The sequence below is a fragment of the Eriocheir sinensis genome, chromosome 1, assembly GCF_024679095.1.
Source record: "Eriocheir sinensis breed Jianghai 21 chromosome 1, ASM2467909v1, whole genome shotgun sequence".
Classification (NCBI taxonomy): domain Eukaryota; kingdom Metazoa; phylum Arthropoda; class Malacostraca; order Decapoda; family Varunidae; genus Eriocheir; species Eriocheir sinensis.
In genome coordinates, this window is record NC_066509.1 from 14,861,489 (window position 1) to 14,881,488 (window position 20,000).

General features: G+C 45.6%; 1 protein-coding gene across 2 annotated transcripts in view; it reads left to right on the top strand.

Annotated features, from left to right (window-relative positions):
- Window positions 1-20,000, top strand: part of LOC126995418 (adipolin-like) — a 51,248-nt gene that overhangs the window by 1,997 nt on the left and 29,251 nt on the right. Inside the window, exon 1 of one of the 2 annotated variants that reach the window (XM_050854939.1) lies at window positions 13,898-14,544. The exons of the other annotated variant lie outside the window; for it this stretch is intronic. The gene's annotated coding sequence lies outside the window, so the exon portion shown is untranslated. Of the gene's footprint in view, window positions 1-13,897; window positions 14,545-20,000 lie in introns of those variants that run through there. 2 annotated transcript variants of the gene reach the window in all.

The window sequence follows — 20,000 nt, forward strand, 5'->3', positions numbered from 1 at the left end:
CGAATTCTATTCTGGTTTGCATAATACTTCCATTTCTAGCGCATCCTCACCGCGGGACGCGGCGTGACAAATGCACGGCGGGCCGGGAAAGGCGCCGTGGGGACGGAGGTGCGGCGGAGGCGCGGCCGCGACGTAAACAGTGACTGGGCGGCGTGATGAACAGAACACTTTGATGCGTGACCGGCCTGGCGCGGGGCAGTTTATATCTTTTTGTTTCGTTTCGAGACGAGCTGTTAGTCCACAATTTGCCTACTGAATTTGTTGCGCGATCAACAAAAATATTTTGATGATCGATATGGCCACTGTTGGACACGATTACGTTCAACAAACATGCTCATGCAGCTGCGCCATCAGGTGACCTGCCTGTTGATGTGCCTCCTCGCCCGCCCTTGCCAGGTAAAACCTAATTGGCGCCGCAAATGAGGTGCCGCTATCTGGAGGCTGCAGTGCCACATGCCGCCTGACCCGAACAGAGGCAAAGCCACAGTCTTGCTGCTAATCAGAAGACCAAGATGGAAGTTACTGCTGTGTCATGAATCTTGATATGGTGGCTATTTTTATCGTGTCCATTGATCGGGAGGAAACATGGGTTCAGAGGCGGATGTAGGTGAAGCAACACAGCACGGGACCCACACTGGGTGGGTGATGGCGCTGCTGACGGACGGGCGCCGTGGAGAGTAAACAGACGGAGACGTGTCAGTCATCGCGACACATGGGGTCAAGTACCTGCAGGAAGGGAGGTCTGTCCCGACTTTCACAAGGGGGCGACGGGGGTGCGAGGCGCCGTTCAGCCCTTCGCAGGGTCACCAATGAGAAAATGGTGTCTTTCAACTGAGACGCAGCGCGGCTCATTGTGAGGGGTCCCGGCATGCAGGTGTGGGTGGGTCGCCTTCTCTTCACGCTGACATCATCCAAAGAAATAGACACCCGCCCCTCGCCAGTGTCTGCGTCTCCGCCGCCATGGGAGGCGACCGACGACTCGGGGCTCCCTTCCACCCGCCGCCATAGCGCCCGTCGTCAAACTTTCCCGCATCGTCCTGACAACGCGATTGATCTAATATAGAAATGTTTTATGGTTCGAGGAGCTGCCTCGGCCCTACCTACTATAATCAGTCATCCAAGGAAGGACGCATCCAGCCCCCCCCTCCAACATCCCCCTCCCCTCCCCCCACTCTCTCTCTCTCTCTCTCTCTCTCTCTCTCGAATTTTTATTATGATTCTTTTAATAATTTCATCGGTCTTTTTGTTACGACTTGACTGAGTTCCATTACGCGAGAGCCAAACTATTCACATAGGGCCAGTTGTGCTCCATTCCCCTGAGGCGATGGTTTGTGTGTGTGTGTGTGTGTGTGTGTGTGTGTGTGTGTGTGTGTGTGTAATTCACCACGGCCTGATCACGAGTTGGACTCGCTTTCGCCAGCAGGTACCCTCGCGGCGTGAGCAAGTGCTTATTATTGTCGATCTCTGGGTACTGCCAGGACCTCACACACCACACACACCCTCCCCCTTGCTCAAGGGAGGACAGTAACTACTACTAGTCAACGGAAAGAATCCGGCCTGAGCAGGGCTCGAACCGCCGCGTGTTTGGCCGTGAAGCTTGCAGCGCGGCGCTCTAACCGATTGAGCTACCGGAGTGTGTGTGTGTGTGTGTGTGTGTGTGTGTGTGTGTGTACATCACCCGAGGCACTGACCCATCGCCGCAGCAAAGACTGACTTTTCTACGCCGTTAGAAGTGAGTACGCGAAGAGAGAGAGAGAGAGAGAGAGAGAGAGAGAGAGAGAGAGAGAGAGAGAGAGAGTAGTACTTATTCTTATACCTAGAAGTACTTGTGCTTTACCCCACCGTAACCTATGTGTACGCAGAGCTTCACCCCGTGACGTACCCCCAGCAAAGGGCCGCCACTGCGTTGTACTCTTGCCCTCACGTGACTAATCTCGTGAGCCCGGCGGCGACGGTGCCTTCCTGGGAGTTCTTTGTATCCCTGTCATCGTTAAGGAAGCGTTGAGGCAGTCGGTCTGTGCCTTAATTTATGTCCTTTCACATACTCTTCTGAAGGGAGCATCTGAATATCAGTAGGAGGATGGAGGGAAAGCTTTCCATGTCCTTCAGCTGCCTCTGCTCGCCCCGCCCCTGGAGCTTCCCTTTTCCCTATCTCTTATCTCACTGAGGAGCTCCCCCTCGCCCTACCTCCACCGGTGCTCGCGGTCCCCAGGGCGTCGCCGGCCAGTGACACGCAGACAGCCAGGCTAGACGCCCCGCCTCTTGTCTCTACTAAAAAGTGCAAATAAACACCCTTACTTCCACCGGTCTAAGCGTTTACCTCTCACGAGTTGCAAAATTTAATGACTTTATTCATTACCCCGCCATCTTGCAACATTTGAGTTGCTCTCATCTTTCATGAGGCAACTGGCGGCCGCCGCTCTCAGGGAAAACAATACAAGTTCAACGTTTTTTTTATTATCTATATCCTCTCGCTTTCCATCCCGTCCCACTTTACTGCTGCTCTCTCTCTCTCTCTCTCTCTCTCTCTCTCTCTCTCTCTCTCTCTCTCACCCCGTCCACTTAAATATAGATAGTTGTCATGCGGCCGCCACTTCACTAAATCGTAAAACAACTAACAACTCCGTTTCTCGAGCTATAACAAAAGACAATGTAAGGCTTCTTAGCTTTAACGCTCGGAGCTTAAGAAATAAGATCGATGAATTGCAGTGCCTAGCTAAAACAGAAGACTTTGATGTAATTGCCGTAACTGAAACATTTATTGGCACTGCTAATAATGACTTAATTTCTGAATATAATATAGATAACTTTATATTTTTCAATAAAGACCGAGTTCATCATAGAGGTGGAGGAGTGGCTCTTGACGTCAAAAGTAGCTTACAGCCCGTTGATAAAACACCAGAGGACAGTACTGTAGAGCACTTGAGCATGAGTACAAATACCGATCAATTAAAAATCAACATATCCGTCACTTATAGGCCTCCAGGCCAATCACGCGAGGATGATGAAATAATGTATAGCGTTTTGCAAAGAACTCTCCGAAACAGTGATGCATTGATTTTGGGCGATTTTAATCCACTGGCAGACACTCATGGGATCCGAGGGGGAATCGCACAGGATGTTAGACTTCGTTGAAAATAACTGCCTTAGCCAAATGGTTAGTGAACCAACGCGCGATAATAATATTATTGATCTTTTATTAGTAACCCAAGACAACTTAGTTGACAATGTTAGCGTTGGCGAATACCTCGGATCATGCGATCATAGACTGGTGCGTCTCGACATAAGAGTTCAAACAACGATTGCAGAGAATAAGATATTGGTTCCCAATTTTAAAAGAGCGGATTTTGAAAGAATAAAACAGTCATTAACGAACTTTCAATTAGTATCCAACATCAGCGTCGAAGAATCTAGGGAAGACTTTAAAGCTCGATCATTAACTGAACAAAATATATCCGTGCAATCTTGTGAAAAGCGCCGAAAAGTAAAAAATCCTCTGTGGTTTAATAATGAAATCAAACATGCTCTCCAAAAGAGGAACTTGTTATATAGGCAAAAGAAAACCGATAACTCTACTGAAAACAGTACACAATACTACGAAGCAGGACGACAAGTCAAAAGTTTAATCAAACAAACAAAATGGAGGTACGAAGTAAACATTGTGGTAAATAGCAAGTCAGATCCTAAAAGTTTTTTTAGATATATAAACAACAAAAAAGAGATTCGAAGTGGGGTTGTCCCATTAACTGATAATTCGGGCAATATCGTGACAGACAGCCAACGCATAGCGAACACGTTAAATTCTTATTTCGCCTCGGTTTTTAATAGTAATTCTACCGATACTGCTGCTGTTCCTAACACTATTGAAAATCCCAGTCATACCCTCCCTGACTTTGAAATCAGTACAGATGAGGTTCTCAAAGCGCTGCAGTCACTTAAAACTAACAAAAGTCCAGGACCTGATAAAATATATCCAAAATTACTTTAGAAAAATATCAAGAGAGATACTCAGACCTTTAACAATGCTGTTTAATATGTCTTTGCACCATGGTATCGTTCCTAGTGATTGGAAAATGGCTAACGTAACACCCATTTTAAAAAAAGGCGACCGAAAATTACCGGATAATTACAGGCCAATCAGCTTAACTTCAATTATTGGTAAATTATTTGAGACAATTATTCGAGATAAAGCAGTTGACTATCTAGAGTGTAATTCGTCAATACTGGACTCGCAACATGGTTTCCCTAACAATATATTTTGTTTGTTGAATCTATTAACGTTCTATAGCGATCTTTTTGCAGTCTATGATGTTTCTAAATCAACTGATATTATTTATTTGGCGTTTGATAAAGTTCCACACTACAAGTTGCTTCATAAAATCAAGGAAATAGGCATCAGGGTAAGCTTCACGAATGGATCAGGCACTGGCTAAGTAATAGAAAGCGAAGCGTTGTAATAAATGGAGCGACCTCTGAGTGGATGCCAGTCACTAGTGTGTCCCCCAAGACTCTGCCCTGGGTCCGTTCTCTTCGTCATTTACATCAATGACATTGACCTAGGTCTCAAAAATTTCATTAGTAAATTTGCAGACGACACGAAAATCGGAATGCGGTACTTACATAATGTGACAGTCGGAGCCTACAAGAAAATTCGTGTAAACTATCAGATTGGTCAGTGAAATGGGAACTACCTTTTAATATGAACAATTGCCAGATTCTGCCGGTTGGATATAGAAATATAAAGGACTATGAAATGTGCGGCGTTAAAATTAAAAGCGTTCATTCGGTCAAAGATCTTGGCGTCACAGTCGCTTCTAACCTCAAGTTTTCCCAGCAGTGCAACGAGTCCGTTAAAAAAGCAAACAGCATGATGAGTTTGATTAAGAGAAATTTTTGATTTAAGAATAAAGATGTTATACTACCTTTGTATAATAGTTTCGTCAGACCTCATTTGGAGTATGCCGTGCAGTTTTGGTCTCCCCACCATGCGAAAGACATTGCTAAATTAGAAGGTGTTCAGCGTAGAGCAACCAAGATGATTCCTTCATTACGAAACAAACCCTACGAGGAAAGGCTGCCACATCTAAACCTGTTTTCCCTTGAAAAACGCCGCCTAAGAGGAAAACTGATCGAGTGCTTTAAAATACAACGGTTTTACCAACGTGGATCCGACCAAGCTGTTTGTGATGGATGATTCGACGCGAACGAGAAATAATGGCGCTAAACTCATATGTAGACAAGTTCATTCAGATTGCACAAAATTCTTCTTCACTAACACTGTCGTTTGAGATTGGAACAGATTACCACCATCAGTGGTACAGTGTAACTCGATTGCATCGTTTAAGAATAATCTTGACCGCTATCTCCTCCATCTCAATGTTCACTAGGTCAGTTTCAACGTCATGGTGGCTGCATAAAAACTGTCACTTAGGTTTAGGACAGACCACCTAGTTTGGGCCTTAGGGTCTGTGTGGTCTGGTTATCTATGTAATTCTATGTAATTCTCTCGTTTTCCCCAGCGCGCCTGAGGGCCCCAGGCCCAGCTGGCTGTCCCGCCGCACCGTCTGTCTGCCTCGAGAGGGGAGGAAAGAGCCAAACGAATGTAGCTTTTTTGTGGTGAATTATCGACGTTTAGCTTCACGGGAGAGGTCACCAGGAGTCCACGTGGGTAGGGAGAAGGAGTGGAGAGGGAGCCAAGTGATAAAGAGAGTGAGGGGAGCCGAGACGAGAGGTTGTAGCAGGAAAGAGAAGTGGAAGGGAGGGAGGAGGAGAGGCGGTAAAGGGGGCGTAAAGCTGTCTTCATCTCTCTCATCCTTGCCTCACTCCACACGCCTTTTCACTGGAAAACCTCTTCACCACCACCACCACTAGTATCCACCCCTTGCCACCACCATCATTACGTATGTGCAACACCAATACCCCCCAACCACCACCACCACCACCACCACTACACACCCACACCACCACTATCACTAAGGGTAAATTTGGGGCATTTGCTATAGCTGCGCGAACCCGCGGTGCTCATCTCCGTCGCATTGTCCCTTGAGCCTGTGGGAGGTAAGAACCTATTACCTAGGAACACAGGGCCAGTGTGACATCCGGGTTACCACAGTTTACCTTCCCCAGGTTTCCCCAGGTACCCATTTATAGACCAGCCCGAAAGGAAGGATAAATAGCTGGGTGAGGTGCACGCCGACTGCCCGGAACGGGATTCGAACTCGAGCCCGCGGATTCGTGGCTAGACACGCTAATCACTGCACCACGGAGGCTAAATGCACACCCATCTACCTCCACCACCACTACCATCACCACCACCACTATCATCACCACCACCACCACCACTAGTACATTCTTTCCCACCATTATCACAAAATGCACCACCGTTACCTTTACCACCACCATCATCATCACCACCACCATCATCACCAAAGCCGGGACCATCATCATCATCATCATCATCATCACCACCACCACCATCATCAACAAAGCCGGGACCATCATCATCATCATCATCATCACCATCATCACCACCACCATCATCACCAAAGCCGGGACCATCATCATCATCATCATCACCACCGACATCAACACTAGAGATGTGCTGATAGTATCGGTATCGGTAGTATCGGCCTTCATTTGTATTACTGGTATCGGTATCGGCCAAGTGAAAATGTGGCCGATACTCCGATACTTGTCTAGCTTATATATGAGATTCAGGACTCCATGACTTTCCGTTTTTCTTTTTTTCACTATCAACTTTCAAGACTATTCAATTATAGATATTCCCAAATTCCCTTATTTCTAATTTCAAAATACAAGTAATTCTGTACTTTTATAATCTTAAACATATGGAATCAAAGTAAAGAGTATCGCTATCGGTATCGGCAAAATATCGGCCAGTTGTTAGTATTGAAGTATCGGTATTAGTGTCAGCAAAATATCGGCCATTTGTTAGTATCGGTATTAGTGTCAGCAAAATATCGGCCATTTGTTAGTATCGGTATTAGTGTCAGCAAAATATCGGCCATTTGTTAGTATTGAAGTATAGGTATCGGTATCGGCTGAAAAGTTAGTATCGGTATCGGTATCGGCAAAATATTATCGGTATCGGTATCGGCAAAATATCGGCCAGTTGTTAGTATTGAAGTATCGGTATCGGTGTCGGCAAAATATCGGCCATTTGTTAGTATTGAAGTATCGGTATCGGTATCGGCAAAATATCGGCCATTTGTTAGTATTGAAGTATCGGTATCGGTATCGGCTGAAAAGTGAGTATCGGTATCGGTATCGGCAAAATATTATCGGTATCGGTATCGGCAAAATATCGGCCAGTTGTTAGTATTAAAGTATCGGTATCGGTGTCGGCAAAATATCGGCCAGTTGTTAGTATTGAAGTATCGGTATCGGTGTCGGCAAAATATCGGCCAGTTGTTAGTATTGAAGTATCGGTATCGGTGTCGGCAAAATATCGGCCAGTTGTTAGTATTGAAGTATCGGTATCGGTGTCGGCAAAATATCGGCCAGTTGTTAGTATTGAAGTATCGGTATCGGTGTCGGCAAAATATCGGCCATCTGTTTGTACTGAAGTATCGGTATCGGTATCGGCATAATATCGGCCATCTGTTAGTATTGAAGTATCGGTATCGGTGTCGGCAAAATATCGGCCAGTTGTTAGTATTGAAGTATCGGTATCGGTGTCGGCAAAATATCGGCCATCTGTTAGTATTGAAGTATCGGTATCGGTATCGGCATAATATCGGCCATCTGTTAGTATTGAAGTATCGGTATCGGTATCGGCATAATATCGGCCATCTGTTAGTATTGAAGTATCGGTATCGGTATCGGCAAAATATCGGCCATTTGTTAGTATTGAAGTATCGGTATCGGTATCGGCATAATATCGGCCATTTGTTAGTATTGAAGTATTGGTATTAGTGTCGGCAAAATATCGGTCATTTGTTAGTATTGAAGTATCGGTATCGGTATCGGCCAACATCGTGGTATTCGGCACATCTCTAATCAACAGCAATGCCCCCCCCCCCCTCCTCACACCACCACATTATAACACCATTACACTACTCCTTCCCCAAACACCTCCGTCTCCACCTCAACCACTGCTGTAATGTCCTCCAACCACACCACAACCACCTCCAATTTTATCACCCCCATCAACACCAACGTCACCACCCACACCACCACCATGTGTACCCCCCTCACCACCACCACCACCACCACCATCACTTACCACTACCGCTGCCATCACCATCATCATCACCATTCCTAAGTCACCTCTACCGCCTTCATCACACTAAGCAAATTCATAAATCTCCCTTCCTCTCCCTCCCATCCTCTCTACTCCCTCCCTTCCTCATTCCTTCTTTTCCGATAAGAAGAAAATATATATAAAAAAACTAATTATGAGGGAACATAAATTAATTGAAAAGGTGCAGACTTTTACTTACAGTTGTCTATCACAAAATTTTACTTTAGTAAGTTTTATCTATATTTTTCTAGCTAGCTATCTTTTAATCTATATAAATATCTTCTATCTATTTATCTTTCCAATTTGTCAACTATGTATTTATTTGTAGATCTATTTATAACACACACACACACACACACACACACACACACACACACACCGCTCCGTAGCTCAGTGGTTAAAAGTTCTGCGCTGCCAGGCTTCGTTGCCTGGCAGGCGGAATTTCGAGCCCCGCTCAGGCCGGGATTTTTCCGCTAACAAGGAGCGGTTACTGTCCCCCCTTGAGCAAAGGGGATGGGGGGTGGGGGGGGGTCCTGGCAGGACCCAGAGATCGACTATAATAAGCTTGCCCTTTTCAGGAGGGTACTTGCTGGCGATTGCGAACCCAACTAGTGATCAGGCCGTTGTGACTTACACACACACACACACACACACACACACACACACACACACAGAGAGAGAGAGAGAGAGAGAGAGAGAGAGAGAGAGAGAGAGAGAGAGAGAGAGAGAGAGAGAGAGAGAGAGAGAGAGAGAGAGAGAGAGAGAATAAATACCATTCCAAAAAACAAACAAATTAGACCACAGTAAGAAAAAAGAAAAAAACATTGAATAAAGTAAACAAACACAACACACAACATGTACTGACTCACATTCCATTTTCCTTTTTCTTTCTTCCCATTTTTTCTTTCTTCCGCCTGGACACAATATGCGTAATCCCGCCATTGAGCGTGCGGCGATGTATTCAGGAGGCAGGGAAAGTTATTCGGGGGGCGGAAGAAATTGTTGCTGGTGTTCACGCGGGCCACAGCTGTCCTCTGATTGTGGGGCTTGTGAAATTGTGCGAGGAGGAGGAGGAGGACGAGGACGAGGAGAAGGCGGAGGAGGAGACAAAAAGAAAACGAACAGGAGATGGGGAAGAAGAAGGAGGAAACATGAACGCATAGATGAGCAGACAGCAGAAAGCCTGATGGCTTAGTATGAGGCTGGCTGCCCTAGTGATTTAATTCATTCGCCAGTCACTTGAGTGACCTTTAGAAAAGATTAAAGCACTTTCAGTTCACCCTTGACGCGGCAAAGTGACGATAACTGCGGTTCTTAAAAGTTAATCGTTTTCGCACTAACCACTTTTGCAGGAAGGCTGTTCCAGTGGTGGATGACTCTCTCCGAGAAATATCTCCTGCCGATGTCTGTTTGCTGCATTGCTTCACTTAAATTGTTTGACCGTTGTCTCTTGTTCTCGGGTTAGTGGAAAGCGCAAAAAGCTTGGAGTGATGGACATTATTGATATTGTTTAAGTATTTGGAGATTTGTATCGAATCTCCTCGCATTCGTCTCTTTTCCAAGGTACAGAGATTGAATCACTTAATTGAGGCTTTCTTCATAAGGTTGCGTCCTCATTACGGTATTATTTTCGAAGCGCGTCGCTGCACTCTTCCGAGTAACTCAACATCCAGCGAGTTATACAAGAACAACATTACTCCGGCTCTGCAAAAGGGAGATAAGGACTAAAAAGAAGACGAAGATGAGGACGGGAAGGATGAGGATAACCATAGGGAAAAACTACTGATGGACAAATGTGAAGATGAGAAGGACGAATAGGAGCACGAGAAGAAGAAAAGGGAGGAGGAGGTGGAGGGGGAGGAGGATTAGAGGGACGAATAGGACGAAGACGAGAATGAGCTTAGAAAAGGAAGATTCACGAGAAAGATAAGGACCGAGTGTGGATGGATGATGAAGAAAAGGAGAGAGAGAGAGAGAGAGAGAGAGAGAGAGAGAGAGAGAGAGAGAGAGAGCAAAGAAAATAACAAATCGCTAGGAGGAGAATGGAAATACAAAGTAAACGAAAAAATATTTACAGAACTAGAGAAAACTAATCATCCTAAAACACGAAAAGAATAGAGATGAGGGAGTAAAAAAGGAATAGATGGAAAAGGTGGAGGAGGAGGAGGAGGAGGAGGAGGAAGGGGGGGAGGCGGTGGCTGAACGAAATTTAAAAGATCTGGCATGATGGAAGTAATGTGGTAAAGGTTTGACCCTCCATCCCTCGCTACTACTACTACTACTACTACTACTACTACTACTACTACTACTACTACTACTACTACTACTACTACTACTACTACTAGCCTACTACTACTACTACTACTACTAATAATAATAATAATAATAATAATAATAATAATAATAATAATAATAATAATAATGATGTTTGTACTACTATTATCTAGGACATATAGAATCTCGCCGCTCATCACTTTATTTCTACTTCTCCTTTGTCCGTATTAGTTACAGCAAAACTTTTATTAATTAACACGGCAGGGACGGAGTACCGTGGTGTGCAGGTGTGGTGGCCTGTCACGGACATACCTGTGTTGATGGGTTACCAGTCCATTATCCTTATCTGTCTGCCTTTCGCACCAAAATCAGTTCGGGGAGGCTAAAGAAAAAAAATAATACAACCAACTACGTATTCTCATTTCCATCTCAGTTCATACATCTTCGCCCTGCCGTGACCTCCACTGCTTTGACCCGAGGTGGTGTCGCCAGTATCCAAGCTGAGCGAGGCGCGGTTAAGAAAATTGCTTTAAAATTGCATAGAAATACAGAGCACGCAGCCGCCCGTGGTCGTGGGGTCTGCGCCTCGCACTGACGGAGGTAGAAACTGTTCCCTGTTGGTCCGCAAAATTTTTCACCGAGTAGAAAAAAGTCGCGTTATTTTTTTTTTCTCTCAGAGTTGACTACGCTGTATTGTGAAACGGAGAGAGAGAGAGAGAGAGAGAGAGAGAGAGAGAGAGAGAGAGAGAGAGAGAGAGAGAGAGAGAGAGAGAGAGAGAGAGAGAGAGAGAGAGAGAGAGAGAGAAATAAAGAAATAAAGATAACCAGAAAAAAATAGATAGATAGAGAAATAGATAGAAATAGTTATTTAGATAGATAGAGACACAGATAGACAGAGAAATAGAGAGATAACTAGAAATAGATAGATAAGAGAGAGAGAGAGAGAGAGAGAGAGAGAGAGAGAGAGAGACTTACCCCCAAAACTTCCTTTGTCACGCGTCTTTGCTTAATTTCTTTTCTTGGATTATTGTGTGTCATGTTTGTTCCTCCGTTCGTCTTTTGTAGGTTGGCCACTTCCTCTTCTCTTTCCCGTTCCTCCCCTTCATCCTTCCTGCCACACGCACGCTTGTCACTGCTGGATCGGAGGCTTCTTTGATATATACAATGACATCAGATTAATTTCCACTCTGCATTTCATAACCTTAATCTAGCTTCCGTCTTTGTACTCCTCTATTAGTTATCATCTGATTTTATAAACGTCGTATTAATCTTTATCAGCAACTATGTGCCTGATTTGCCTTTTTTTGACCCGTTTTCAAGGCGTTTTTTTTTTTTTTACAACAAAGGAGACAGCTCAAGGACACAAAAAAGGAAACAATAATAAAAAAAAAGCCCGCTGCTCGTTTTGTTATGTTTGTATAGCACTTTTCACGACTGAGTTTGTAATATGTCGACTCAACTCTGAGAAAATACAACACTTCTAACTAACTTCGCCCCAAAAATTGGAATTAGAAACCTAACTAGCCACAAAGCTGTTAATAAGTACTACTCCAACGTTTAAAAAATCTGGCGTATATTTGAGAGCGTCTGGGCAACCGAAACCATTATTATTTTTCTTACTGTCATGAAAGTGGATGCTGACACGATTCATTAGTCTTTTGTTGGGGGAAAAATAATCCTTCTCGTCTTTTGTTTTCCGATTCGCGTGATTTGTTGACTCACTAGATTAAAAACAACTCCCGTCTTTTGTTTTCCGATTCGCGTGATTTGTTGACTCACTAGATTAAAAACAACTCCCGTCTTTTGTTTTCCGATTCGCGTGATTTGTTGACTCACTAGATTAAAAACAACTCCCGTCTTTTGTTTTCCGATTCTCGTGATTTGTTGACTCACTAGATTAAAAACAACTCCCGTCTTTTGTTTTCCGATTCGCGTGATTTCTTGACTCACTAGATTAAAAACTACTCCCGTTCTCACTCCTTAAGTATGGAATTAATACAGGTGTGGAAGAATCCTTGTGTTTAGGATTAGTACAGGTATCCTTGAACGTGGGATTACTACAGATTTGGAGGACAACGCATATGATCTGATCTCCGTTTCCCAGTGTGAGTGTGGGCGAGCTTATTCAAGTTAAAGTAGCTTGGGATTAGTTCAGGTTTCCCTAAGTGTAAAATAGTGCAGATTTGAGGGACAACGTGTTTTCTCTTTGTGTGTGTGTAGTGGAGGCACATATTCAAGTCAAAGTAAACAGACGACTCTTACTTGGTAGTGATATACAGACTCGTTTCCTGCCGTTGACCTCTCTTTCGGCCACCTCCTTGGATTCTTTTTGAGAGCAGCGAGTAGCGGGCTTTTTTTTTATTATTGTCTACTTTTTATTGTGCCCTTGAGCTGTTTCCTTTGTTGTAAAAAAAAATGTGTTTGGTAAATCATTTTTGTTACCAAGATACGAATAATGAAAAGTAAGAGAGAGAGAGAGAGAGAGGGAGAGGAGGGGATGGGGAGCGAGGCGAATTAAAGACAGCGTGAAAAGAAAAGTTGCACCAAGTTGAGATAGCGACGTAAAAGCATCCAACTTGTTACTCCCGACCTGGAAGCCTAAATATAAAATAAGAAAATAAAAAAATGTCAAGTCGTGTTGGAAGTTCCAGGAAAAAAAATAACGAAGGGAGGTGAGAGGAGATAAAGGTGGTGAAATATATAAGAGCCAAAACGCCATAAGTCAGAGAAGAGGGGCGGCAAATCTGGGTCCAGTGTTCCTTAATGTGATACGCAACGAGTCAGGTAAAAATTTTCCCTCCAATCTGTGATCGTTTCCTCGGATTTCCGTCGACTCGCGGGGGGAAAAGAAGGGAAAAAAGGGAATATAGTTGAGCGCTTTATCTGAAATGTAAATTGACGGATTTTATCACTGACGGGGGGAGACTGTGGCTGGCGGGCGAACGTACACAGTGCACACACACACACACACACATACACACACACACAGCGAGAGAGAGAGAGAGAGAGAGAGAGAGAGAGAGAGAGAGAGAGAGAGAGAGAGAACGTAAATTTACATGTTCATTTCCCGTAAGCTTCTCCCTTCTGAAACAGACGTCCTATCCACTCCCACCTCCCTCCCTTTACCCCGACCGTTCCCATCGTTCTCTCCTTTCCCTTTCCTCCTCCTCTTACTGCCCCTGTCCTCCACCCATCCTGATAAAGAGATAGAAAGGGTAGCCTCCCCCCACTTGCTCCCCCTTGCCGTCATGCTTCGGGATTAAGATGGCTCAGATTGTTGGATGTGTGCGTGAAGGTGTGGTGGCCGGAGGGGCTGTCCTCTCCTGTCCTGTCCTGCCCCAGCTAGCCTCCCCCCCCCACCCTCCTGTCGCACTCATTCACCCTCACTCCCGTTATTCCTTTTTGTCGAGGCTTTTCATCATCTGCCGCCGGGTCTTTCGTCCCTCTCAGCCCCGCGTCTACACAAACAAATAATAATCCGATCCAGCCCCGCCAAGACTCAAGTGCCGCTCAGGTTACCGCGCACATGGGTTTCGTGTCAGTATTGGTCACCTGGCCGTGACGTCACGCTGGCACCTCCCCGTTATTGGTTCGAAGTGTTTTATTACCCAAGTATGACGACTTGTAATTGGTCCCGAAACGGTGACGTCCTGATCCAGAACGTGACCAACGCCTTCCAGGTGAACAAGGGGCGGAGGGGCCTGGCGGGCGGCTCACGCTGGCCGCTGGTTGGCTGCAGAGGGTGTGACGTCACGCTAAGGAGGCGGGCCATTGGTGGAGGCGGATGTGACATCATGGGTGGGCGTCCCTGGGGTGGGTCAGGTGACGGGGGAGTTCCGGCGCCACCCGGGGGGGGCTGCGGCGCCAGTGGTCGGCGAGGACGCGGCGGCCACCTGACCTTGCCAGCGGTGTGACTGTGTGAGTGGTGAACCCAGGAGCCGCGCCAGTAGTGGGCAGCGTCTCCACCCGTACACACGCACGCGCGGCGCACCTCCTCCTCCACTGAGGTAAGTCATGTTCCCTGTCCTGCAGCGGCCTGCGTCGCCTCCTTCAGCCTGAGTTTGCCTGGAGTCAGGCCGCCTCCCTTTGAGACTGAGGCTTTCCGGTGACACGTGTGTCACCTGTCTGTTTTAAACAGGTGGAAAAAGTGCTGGACAGCAAGGTGTCTCGCGGCGCCCTGGCGGCAATGCCCTCCGCGCCACACTCTGGCGACGAGCTTCCCGCCGGGCGCCGCCGCCGCCGCGCCGGGGGTCAGCGCGTCGAGGCGCGGCGCGTCGCTCACTGACATGAACGTTAACACATCTCGACTCAAATTTTATACCACTGAAAATCTGAACAAAATGCACCTTAAAATCACCTTCGAAAGATACTGTAATTTATGTCATACTATATTGATCATAGTTTAATCTCCGTATTGTAGGGGATGAGAAAACCTCCATGCGTCAGCGTCAACACTGCCCAGTGTGCAGCAGCAGGTTGTCGCGTGCTGTGGTGGCCGCCGCCTCGCCCACACAGACGCTGACCTGCCAGGCGCCTCTCGCCCGGCAAACAGGTCTTGGTGTCACGACCTCCACCCGCTGCTACTTTGCATGCCAGGGATTTTGAAAAATTATTTCCCCCGATTCAAAGCTGTCAGTTTTCGTCGGGGACATTTATGTTAGACCTAAGTAAGCTATAGCAAAATGATGCCTCTCACGTGGGCCCACCCAGAGTCAGAGGCGCCAAGTTTTCAGTTTGTGTTCCTCATGTCACTCTGACCGTCGCCACACCGGTAAACATTGAGCTCGGGGCCACTCCCCCCTCTTCCCCACTTTCTCCCTCCCACTCCTCTTTCTTCCCTTCCCGGCAGACCGCTCAAGGTAACAGATTTATTGATTTTTCCCACGAGAGGAAATTTCACATTATCTGTCTCGTAATTCTGTGCCGCCCACCCATGGCTCATCTTACGGGCGCTCATCTCGGGGCGCTCCTTCACGTCCCTCATATCACTTCTTGACACTCGAGCCGCTTGTTGGAGACTCGTCGGGTCCACAAGTGAACGAGGTCATCTGCACGTTGTGGTAACAGTGGTCTCGTTAGTGCCAAGTAACGAAAAGAGAACATATTTGAGGCGCTGTTCTCCGCTCATCTCATTCTCTCCGCCCCTCACCTCGTCCCTGCGCTCTCCTCTTTCTCGTATTTCCACGCGTCTCTCCTTTCGCTTCCTCACTCACGCCTTCACGCTACAGCAGCCCTCCTCCTCCTCCTCCTCCTCCTCTTTCTCATCATCATTCTTTCCCTCCCTCATTCATTCCTCTTCATCATTCTCATCACCTCTTATGCTTCTCTTTCTATCCCATATTTTTCGTTCGACAAATCCTCTAATATGACCTTTCACAATCCTAGAAAACCTTATAACCAGGCACATTAATCCGATTTTCCTCCTCTTCTCTCTCCGTCTCAAACTTCACCCCAGATCGTTCCTCTCACCCTCCCTCTCCCTCCCCTCCCCGACCGACCTTCCTCCAATCTCCCCTTATCTCTCCATCCTCCTTCCCTCTCCTCCACCGTGGCTCTTCTGCGTTTCTTCTTGTCTTCCTTTCCTCGTTCCCTCATTTCTGTATTCTCTTTTTCCCAGTCCTCTTTTCATCTCTTTTTTCCATCTCTTCTTCTTCCTTCCGTTTCTCTATCAGTCTTTTCCTTACCCCTTTCCCCTTTTTTTCTCCTTTGCTACCCTTCTCTCTCTCTCTCTCTCTCTCTCTCTCTCTCTCTCTCTCTCTCTCTCTCTCTCTTATTACCTCCCACCGCTCTTTCTCTCCGTACCTCCCTCCCTTCGCTCCTCCTTTTCCCCTCCTCTCCTCCCCTCGCTCGCTCCCTCTCTCCTCTCTCTCCATTTTATAGTCTGTTCTCTGTTCTCTCTTTTCTCTTCTGCCCTTTTCTTTCTCTTTTATCATTCTCCACTTTACTTTCAGCTGTTTTCGTCTCCTTTCTTTACGTCCTTTCTTTCTACTCTCCTTCGTTTCATTTCTCGCCTTTTCCTTCTCTCTCTCTCCTTCCTTTTCTTCCCTTCTCCCCAATCTTCTCCATCTTATCCCTCGCCTTGTCACTCTTTCCCTCCTCCTCCCTTTTTTCTTAACTTTACCTTCCTCTGTTTCATCTGACCTCTCTTCCCTCCCTCCCTCCTTTTCTTTCCTTTACCTCACCTTCCCCTCTTTCATCTCTCCCCTTTTCCCTCTCTCCCTCCTTTTCTTTCCTTTACCTCACCTTCATCCCTTTCACCTCTCCCCTTTTCCTTCTTCTCCCTCCCTTCTTTTCTTCCCTTCTCCCTTCCCTCCGTTTCACCACTCACGCTGCCCCTTCACTCCCTCCCTCTGTATCCCTCTCTCGTTACCTCCGCCTCTCCATACAGTCCTTCCCTCTCCCCCTTCACCCCTTCTCCCCACCTCCCCTCTCGCCCACCGTCTCCCCCTGAGCGGTCTCTTCGGCGCCACACCGCTACGCAAACAGTGCCTCGCCCCCAACAGACTCGAAGTATAAAGTCACCAGTCGTTGGGTTTCGAAGTGGAAGGAGTGGCTGAGAAGTTGATGTTGATGTTTTTTTAGCCATGGCCGTCACGTTGTTGTTGTTTTTTTCTTCTTCCGGTTTGTTCGGTTTTGTGTTTTTTTTTTTTTTTTACTTGCTCTCGTTGTTCTTATGGTTGATCTTGGTCCTGTTCGTGTTCTTTTTCTTGTGTTTTTTTTCTTCTTCTTGAACATTTACTCATCAATTATATATACTGCATCGGCTGAAAATTATATGTTGTTTGTTGTTTTTTATGTTTTTTTTTTGTGTGTGTGTGTGTGTGTGTTTTCATATATGTCTGTCCGTTTCTCCGTTTGTCTGTCTGTCTGTCTGTCTGTATGTATGTATGTATGTATCTCTCTCTCTCTCTCTCTCTCTCTCTCTCTCTCTCTCTCTCTCTCAGAAAATTACATCATAAGGTCTGATAAGCGGTGCAGGAAGTACTTATTTTTCAATTTCTCGCAAAATTGCAATAATGATTCGCGATTTAATATAATTTTTGCCATTTTTTTTTTTAGTTTTTTATTATATTTTATTCCTGAATTGTGGATTTTGGAAAATGCGTAATTCTGGGTGCGTGAAATTTCTAAAGTAGGGAGGGCGAAGGATTTTTCTCTCCTCCAATATTAAGTTCTGACGATGGATGATTTTATTCACTTCAAGTACGTGATATTGACGAGTAATTTTAGAGAACCTTTACATAGCGTATGCTCCCAACTTTAACTCACTTTTACCATTTCGCTCTTTAACTCCTTATGGTTTTGACAGACTTGTTGCTTCAAAGGGGACGGATGGGACAGCGTCACTTTCATAAACAAACTGCCTCGCCATTATTCTTACATTTCGAGAAATCTAAAAAATAAAACACATCATTCGGCTTATGATTTGAGCAGAAATATTAAGACCAAAGTTCAGAACACGAACACCTTGAATGACAAATTGAGGCAACTATACCAAAAAGTATCAAATGTTCCAAAAATGTACCAAATGCCAAAATGTGCCTAATGTACCACAATTTACCTAAAAAATCTGGAAATCACCGAAACTTGACTTAGACAGTTAATTACGATGGTAACGATATATACTAGAATCGCTGCTCCTTTTTGTACGCACGCATTACCTCTTGCAGACTCCTTACGTTCTTATGTTCTTATGTTCTTAGTTTCCCTTTCTCACGTGTTTTTGTTTCTTCGTTCCGGCGTCGCCTTCGTGAGTGGCGTATGAGCAGGGCTGAGACGCAGGTGTCGGGGAGTCAAGAGAAGCTTTAAAGTAATATTTTTTTCGTAAACGCCGCGACGAATCCGAGAACCCAGCCAAGCGAGGGAGGTGAAGGCAGCCAATATCCGGAAAGGTGTGGGGGGGAGGGGGGCAAGGACAGAGGGTGGGGTGTTGACAGGCTGGCGGCTGGGGGTGTTGGGGACGACGGCGAGAGAGAGAGAGAGAGAGAGAGAGAGAGAGAGAGAGGGTGGGGGTGGGGGAGGGGGACAAACACTAACAAACGTATTGTAACAACGTGTAATTCAATCTTTGTTCTCTCTTTTCTTTTCTTTTTTTTCTTCCTCCGCTGTTTCTCGCTTTCTTTTGTATTAGTGAGGTAACTTTTGCTCTTTCATTTATTATTATTATTATTTGTTGTTGTTGTTGTTGTTGTTGTTGTTGTTGTTGTTGTTGTTACTTTCATTCCTTCCTTGCTTCCTTCCTCCCTTCTTTCCTTCCTGACTTCCTCTATTTTCTTCTTCCTTCCTTTCTTCCTCCTCCTCCTTTCGTCCTTTTCTCTTTTCTTTATTCTTTCTTTCCTCTCTTCCTTCCTTTTTTCCTTCCTTCCTTTCTTTCCTTCCTTCCGACCTTCATTCCTTACCTTATTCTTTCCTTCCTCCCTTCCTTTTTCCTTCCTTCTTTCCTTCCGTCCTTTCTTTCCTTCCTTCCGACCTTCATTCTTTACCTTTTCCTTTCCTTCCTTTCTTTCCTCCTTCTTTCTTCTCTTTCTTACTTCCTCCAATTTCCTCCGGCTTTACCTCTTTCCTTTTTCCTTTCCTTCCTTCCTTCCTTCCTTCCCTCAACTCTTATTTACGTCACTAAAAATAGAGAAAAGATTTATTTTTTTGTATCATCTTTATATCTTTATCTATTCTTTCATTTGTTTATCTTCTTAAAAACCCCTTTCCCTCCTTCCTTCCTTCCTTTCTACTCTTCATTCTAGTATAGCTCAAAAGATTATGTATGGTGCAAGGAACACTCTCTCTCTCTCTCTCTCTCTCTCTCTCTCTCTCTCTCTCTCTCTCTCTGTCTCACGTCCGTTACGGCGTTCTTGTTGTCCTTTTTGTTTCGTTTCGTCTCCTGTCTCGGTGTCTCGGAGCGGGGGGTGAAGCAGGCGTCGGAGTGTCGGCGGGTCGCGACTCTTTTGGGCATGAATTATGTGATAGGAAAAGAAATGGGCGCGTATTTTATTTCTTTATTTGCTAATCTGAATGTAGCTTAATTCTCTTTCTTTCTTTGTTCTCTCTCTCTCTCTCTCTCTCTCTCTCTCTCTCTCTCTCTCTCTCTCTCTCTCTCTCTCTCTCTCTCTCTCTCTCTCTCATCATCATTATCATCATAATTATATTCTTCCCCTTTCTTTCTTTTTCTTCTTCTTCTTGTCCTTCTTCTTCTTTTCTTCTTTTTCTTCTTCTTTTTTTTCTTTTTCTTCTACTACTTCTTCTTCTTCTTCCTTATTCTTTCCCTTGTTCCTTATTCTACCTCCATGTTCTTACCCCAGCCAGGACTCAAACCACATATTCTTATTGTTGTTGTTGTTGTTGTTGTTGTTGTCTTCCTCATCGTAACTATTCAAATCTTCGTCAACGTGGTCGTCGTCGTCGTCGTCGTCGTCGTGTCCGTCGTCGTGGTTGTCGCCGTAGTCACCGTCGTGGTCGTCGCGCGGTG